Here is a 7,392-nt window from a genome sequence, read left to right as displayed (position 1 = left end):
TTCCCGTTGCAGAACAAGGGCCCCGTTGCATAAAATTTACCATTATTGTAACTTTGCCATGCGGTGGTAACTTGCAAGGAATACTTGAACTTGATTGGCTGTTGACCATCGTTACCATGGTAGTTACCATTGGATGGCAAACATACCATTAGGAACGGAGATTAAAAGATCAAAGGGAGAAGACCTTTTAACCTAAATTGCGGGAGACATAATGATACAGCGCCACCTATAGACCCATTTTCGTAATTTCGTGTCCAGTTTGTTGGCCGCCCGAGGGCAAGAGTCGTTGTTCACTCGTAAAACCTCGTATCGACATATTCGATTTGCGATTAGCTTTCTCGCAGCCACCACACTTCCTACCCTCAGCGCCGGTTGCTAAAAAAGAGCCCCGCTAACTTCAAATTATATTTCGCGGCTGACTTGGTAGAGAAGAGCTCACCACCTATGCGCTGGAATGGAGCGTTTAGTATGTCTTTCCGCCAAATTACCCCCTTCACTACATGGGCTAATTTCGTTATCGGCTCGTTACCGACCAAGAGTGTTTTCATCAACATGGAAATTTGTTTACCCGAAGCGCGGAAAATAAGGGAAGAAAGGGAGGGGATCAATAGACTGTGCTTTGTAGGACAGAAGGTGACAAAAGGGAGACAGAGTGTGAGAGAGAGATAGCGGGAGAGGGGGGGGGGGGGGGTGGGGCATAGACAGACAAAATAAAAAAGAGGGGAGATAAACTTAAGGAATAACAAGAGAAATAAGAATGCAGGAAGGTGAGGATTGAAAAGGATACATGAAATGTGTATATCAAGAGAAAGTGAATGAGAGAAATAGAGAGAGGGGGAAAGAGAGGGAGGGATTTTTTTAAATCATTATTTATCTACCGTGCAATTTGTAAGAAAATAATTTTGTATGTTCGTGTGTGGGGGGGGGGGGTGGAGATGGATGTGAGATACCCTTTGTGTTAGTTTATCATCTCTTAGCCCCTAATATGCCAAGAAATGCAGGAAATATGTATAGGTAAGAAGATGAAATATTGAAGGAAAAAAATGAATTTGGGGGTAAATGTAGAAATAAAGTAAAAGTAAGGCAAACATTAAATGTAAAATGTATATGGAGAGGGGGTGGGGTAAAGGAGGGGGGAGGAAAACGCCTTTAATAAGATGGCCTTTTTTTGTTATTATTTTATAACTAATCTTGTTCACGCGTAGAGCTCCGGAAGAGGGGTGGCTGCAGTACTGCGGATACCATACCCATTCTCCAAGGCTGTAAATTAATTAGTGAAGACTCTTATTCTATTTAGGCAGAAATGGACGAATTATTTCCAGCTTTCTCCTGAACTGAAGTACAGATCTCCAAAGGTCATTTCTAAAATAATCAGAATTAAGAGGCCGAGACAACACCACTTCTTCTGCATGTCGTGTATTTCTCCCCTAACCAATTTTCTTTTCCACGGCAATGGAATGGGGTTAAAATTATTCATAGCGGAGCGGAAGTTGCTATGGCTACAGACGTATGATTTATTGCGATGGCTAATTTGTAATAGTAAATGATAGATATTAATAGTATATTGTGACCTGGACAGATATTCTTTTTCTCGGTACACACAAAAAACGGGGTAAATATGCTACTTTAAACAGCATGGGGAAAGCAATGTCTGTCATCATGCATGTAGATTTAAAAGACAACAGTCTGAAATCTAAAATACCACTTACTCCGTTACATACAAAGCCTAGGGTGTTTTATGAAAGGTTACCGAAGTTCAAGGGTCAGCAATATCAAGGACACACACACACTCACACACACACACACACACCCTTTTATATATATATATATATATATATAATCTTTTAAGTTCTATTCTGAATAATTAATTCACTCCTCAACTTTATTTCAACACCTTGCTTGCTTTGCAATATGGTCCTTCAGAGGCGAAGGGTACAAAAATTATCCTTTCCAAGTTTTTTTTTTATTTTTTATACATGCACGAAAGCCTGCATTATTTGTGAACTACAACCTCGAAACCAACAATAAGACGCTAGGAAAGGTTCTCTGTAAATAGCCAAAATATAAATTTGGTCTTTAGAAAGTTAAATGAGAAATTATTCTTATCTAAATAAGTAATTCCTCTTCTTCATGCTGTAAAAAAATAAAGTTGTTAAGCTAAATATCAAAGACAGGATGCAATTATTCTTTGTGACCAAAGACTGCACAGTATGCTCCAAACTTCAAAACTTGATTTTCCTTATTTCTTAAAGCCGATAAACAGTGCTGGATCCAAGGGGGTACATCTGCCCCCCCCCCCCCCCCCCCTCCTCACTTTTGAGAGTCATAGTCTATTTTGTGATAGGAATATCGTTTATTCACAAGTGAGCACCTTTTTTTTCTTGTGAATGACCTTAATTTGTAGGGAAACCTGTGACTTTTTTATGTTTTCCATTCCTTTCGTTTTTTATGTTTTCGATTTCCTGGGATTTTTTAAAATGTCTTCAAAGTGGAAACATTGGATTGAAAGCAGATATAAAGAAATTATAGAGGAACATTGAAATACGTAAGGAACCATTAGGCTCTACAATTTGTATACCCTCAGTCTCCATGTATTTTTTAATAACGCCATCAACATCATCACTATCAATCACAGTTAATATCATCATCATCACCTTCACCACCATCATCATCACCACCATCATCGCGTCGCCGTCATCATCGCCACTACTACCACCACCATCATCGTCAGGGCGGATCCAGGGAGGGGGCACATTTGGCCCGTGCCCCCCCCCCCCCACTTTGAGAACCATGATAAAAACATTAATGTAAATATGCCATTATTACACAAGTGTCCCCTCCCCCTCACTTTGAAAGTCAAGGCATGTATTTTTATTTGGAATACGTTGTTCATACACCGTTTCAAACAGTAAGTCCAGATGATCAGATTTATCTCTAATATTGTTATTTATCTTTCTTCATGCCTGAATCAAAACATATATTAGTTTGTTGAGAGTCATATTGACAAAGATTGCCAGATTTTGGTGCGGGAATTCAAAAACACGTCGAGGAAATTAGCGGACAATCGCAATTGCAGTCGGACATTATTATTATTTTATTTGGCATTTTAAAAAGCATAGTTAATACAAACAAATCAGAGACAAGATCAATCAAAACTTTACATGATAGAGAAAATAAGACCTGGATGAGAGTTGTATAGAGGCTGCCTGCGGGGTATGCAGGGGCCGCGGAATGGGGGGCTTCAGCCCCCCACTTTTTTCCAAAACCATGAACAAAAACGTAAAAATTACCATACGATTGTGATTTTTTGCATGGTCAGCCCCCCCACTTTGAAAACCGTTCCGCGACCCCTGGTATGGAAAGGGCTAACTTAATAGCCATAACCCACATGTCTTTCTTCCCAAACCTCACCAACTCCATGCAGGTCAGAAAATCAATGGTAAAAATAAAATGAAGATATTTAGAATCGGCAAGATACAATGGTCATACATGTGAGTTGGTCACTTCAAGCCAACCCCCACAATACCTTCCCCGATCACATCATTATGTATCTACAAGGCATTAAAATGATAATCATCAAACATTACACCACACATTTATGGATCAAACTTGCCGTCAAATGATTTCGTGCATGTAATATCATTCATAAAGCATGCAGAGAGAGCTTTATTGAACGAACGTATCAGACAAGCAAATTTTACTATTGACGTTCTGCACGGAAAACTTGACAATTTAAGGAAACGGCTAGTGAAAAGCCTACCACATGATATCGATGAACGCGTGTTAAAGTTCACCGAGAATGCGCAGTTGATCCAACATGGCCGCTCAAAAACCGTCAAATCAACAAGTTCGCGAGGCTAGTTAGGAAAGAAAATCATCCTACAGAAGTGGACAAGGACCAAAATTGGAGGAATCGTAAGTCGTATGACAATTCTGTGGACAAGAGCGCAGTGTGGGTGAGAGATCTTTCGAATAAACAGTTGAGCAAAGCCTAGAAATGGGTGCTAGCTTGTGGCTTAAATTTCGCGGTCGCCGCGGAGGGTATACCGTACGTAGACTACATTACAGCAACCGAACCCGCGATCAAGAACAATCGCATCAACCAAGATTTTTACGTCTCAACTTCTCTTGAATTTACACCCCAGTTACAATCCGGACAATTCCTCGACGTCTCAACGACAATAACATCTATTGTGCGTCGCCACTAAGCGGCAACGATGATTTCCTGCCAGTTTAGACGAGCTGAAGAAGCGTCCCGGATAGGACGTGAACTGTTCTCCGTTCCAAACAGTAAGCTCAGATGATCAAATCTAATCGTTATTCATTTTTTTTGCTTGTCAAATTTTAAGTGGACGAAATGACCTTAAATTTTTTGTGAAAATCTTTCTTTGTTTGCCTGTCAAATTTATGTGAACGAAATGACCTTCAAATTTTGGTGAAAACCTTTTTTTTTAAATGTATTGCTTGTCAATTTTTCCTCGGGAAAAGGTGCCCGCCCCCCTTTTGGAAAAATCCTGGATCAACCCCTGATCATCTTCACTATCATCACCATCATCGGCACCCTCATCACCATCATTATCATCATCATCATCATCATAATGATCATCCTCATCATCATGTTTTGACTCTGGACAACGTGTGTCAGCCTATGATAAAACGAGAAAATTTCAAGGAGCGACTTGAATAAAACAAAAATACAGTGCGTCCCAAAAAAAACTATACACTTTTGAAATGGCTGCCAAATAAAAAATATAGCACTTTGGGGGAAATAACTTATAGATATGGAAAGCCAATAAAGTCAGCTTTCAAGTGACACCAAAAAGTTGGAAAACTATTCATGCTTGAGCGAGCACTGCCCACTGAAACAAAGGGTATGAAAATTAGGGTGGGCCGGAATTAGCCTTCCAATTTCTTTCAGGTTTTTTGTTTGGTACTTGCAAAGTTGAGGGTTATTTGGTGAATTAAAGATCAGTTGTGATCAGTTTGTTGTTTGTGAAAATTTAATGCGTTATTGAATTGAATTTATTACATTGAACTTTAATGCATGAGTGATCGTGAATTGCAATTTTAGTGCAGCATTTTGTCTTTATCATGTGGATCTCAACAATGTGTTTATGAAAGTCAGGAGAAGAGGGGGTAATATGACTTAGGTAGGTGAAGTACGTTGATGGGATAAAGGTCAACAGAACATTTAGCAACCCCTCCCTCCATCTGAATCCCCCCCCCCTGCTTCTCTCCTCCTCAGACACTAAGCTCGGCTAGGCTGGGCAGGAATTAGCCTTACAATTTTTTTTAGTGGTTAGTCCTTTGGAACTTGCTAAGCTAAATTAATGAGTGAGATAAGTTTTGGTTTCTTAGGCAAATTTCATGAGTTACTAAATTGAAATTTAATGCATGAGTGAACAGGAATTGAAATTTTAGTGTAGCATATTCATCTTGTGGACCTCAGAAGTGTGTTCGTGAGAGTCAGAGTAATGTGATGGTACCTGTTACAAGCAAGAGGGCGATATATGCTAAGACTTGGTTAAAAGGGCATTCCTCTTCTTTTTGTCCTTTTACAAATTAGAAGTCATAATTATGTACCCTCCCCTCTGCACCTCCCTTTCCCAGCCCCCCTCTCTGTCTCACTTCCTGGATGTGTAGCCTATTCAAAACTTAGCTGCCAAGTGACCGGTGGCTGATGGTCACTTTTTTATTGAATTATTACCAAGAAATTTAATGATTATGATGATTAATGAAATAATTTATTGAACAAAAAACTGAATGTTTGATTGATCACATTGCACATTGAATGAGTTGATTTACTGATAAATTGTTGATGAAATGATTGATAGGAAAAAGTTGATGCCCCAATTCAGAATTAATCATTAAATCAACATTCCGCTCTGGACTTCACGCGTACATGACAATAGCCATCAGTTTCTCAACAGGAGGGGAGGGCGGGAAATAGGGAGGGGGCTGAATATTCTGTTGATCCTTATTCCATCAACCTACTTCTCCCTCCTAAGTCCTATCTCACCCCCTATTCTCCTGACTCCCATGAACACACTGCTGAGATCCACATGATAAAGTTTAAATGCTGCCCAAAAAGAGATCCAAATGATAAAGTTGAAATGCTGCCCCAAAAGTGTAATTTGTGTTCACTCATGCATTAAAGTTCAATTTAATAATTTATAAAATTTGCATAAGCAACCAAAACTGGTCACGGTTGATCATTAATTTATCACAACGCCCTTAACTTTGCAAGTTCGAAGGGATTTGCCTCTTAAAAACTGACATAAATTGGAAGGCTAATTCCAGCCCACCCTAATTTTCATACCCTTTGTTTCAGTGGGCAGTGCTCGCTCAAGCATGAACAGTTTTCCAACTTTTTGGTGTCATTTGAAAGTTGACTTCATTGGCTTTCCATATATGTAAGTCTTTTTCCCCCAAATGCTATATTTTTTATTTGGCAGCCATTTCAAAAGTGTATAGTTTTTTTTGGGACGCACTGTATAACTGTCATATTTACTTAAATACTAGAGACACTTTTTTATTCAGATTATTTTGACAAGTAGCGACAATCTGTACATATGATCATGATTATATAGCTTTAAGATTTGATTTATTCATTTGTTACAAGATAAAAAGAATACATAATTGTAATTTTGCATCAAAATATGCAGAAATTGAAGACCACTCGGCCCGACCCAGAATTAAAAAAATACCGAACAAATAACTAATAAAATGGAACAAAAATGACTAAAAACAAAACCAGGTACGGAAACCATAATGACAGATGAAGTGGTTTTTTAACTTCTAACTTAAAAGCATGCCGGTTGATCAATACCATAGAAATCTACAGCAATGCATTTTCATAACCGCCTTCCGGCAGCAAGTGGCTATTGAAATCTTTGTCATCAAAGAGTATCCATATTTATGCACAATAAATGTCAAGACATTACACAATTCCCAGTCTGAAATGCTGTATTATGTATGCAATGCGAATCGAAATGAATCAGTTCCACATTCATCGATTTCGCTTCTTTATTAGCAAGCGTATTTTATCGTGGCCCTGATTTGAGTGATCCGACCTATTAGAATTGCAATGGCAAGATTAGGAAATTGTAAAAAAGTGGTAACCAGACGTTCCGTTACTAATATTCGTGACTGTGCAAAACAATACGTTGTCTTGCTTCTTTCTACTCACAGATCAGTTGAATCTTTCAATGTTTAGGTGGTTTCTTTTCTTAGTTAGCCTCGAATTCTCGATCAGTTTTATTTACCTAAATAATACTATAATGATTTATTGTTGCATATCGTTAAAAACCGATGTTTTTCAGAGAATTTATCATTATCATTATTTTGTTAGTTATTATCATGTAATTATCATATTAGAATGAGACTCAAGTT

The sequence above is a fragment of the Lytechinus pictus genome, chromosome 19, assembly GCF_037042905.1.
Source record: "Lytechinus pictus isolate F3 Inbred chromosome 19, Lp3.0, whole genome shotgun sequence".
Lineage (NCBI taxonomy): Eukaryota > Metazoa > Echinodermata > Echinoidea > Temnopleuroida > Toxopneustidae > Lytechinus > Lytechinus pictus.
Note: the sequence above shows the minus strand (reverse complement) of the source record.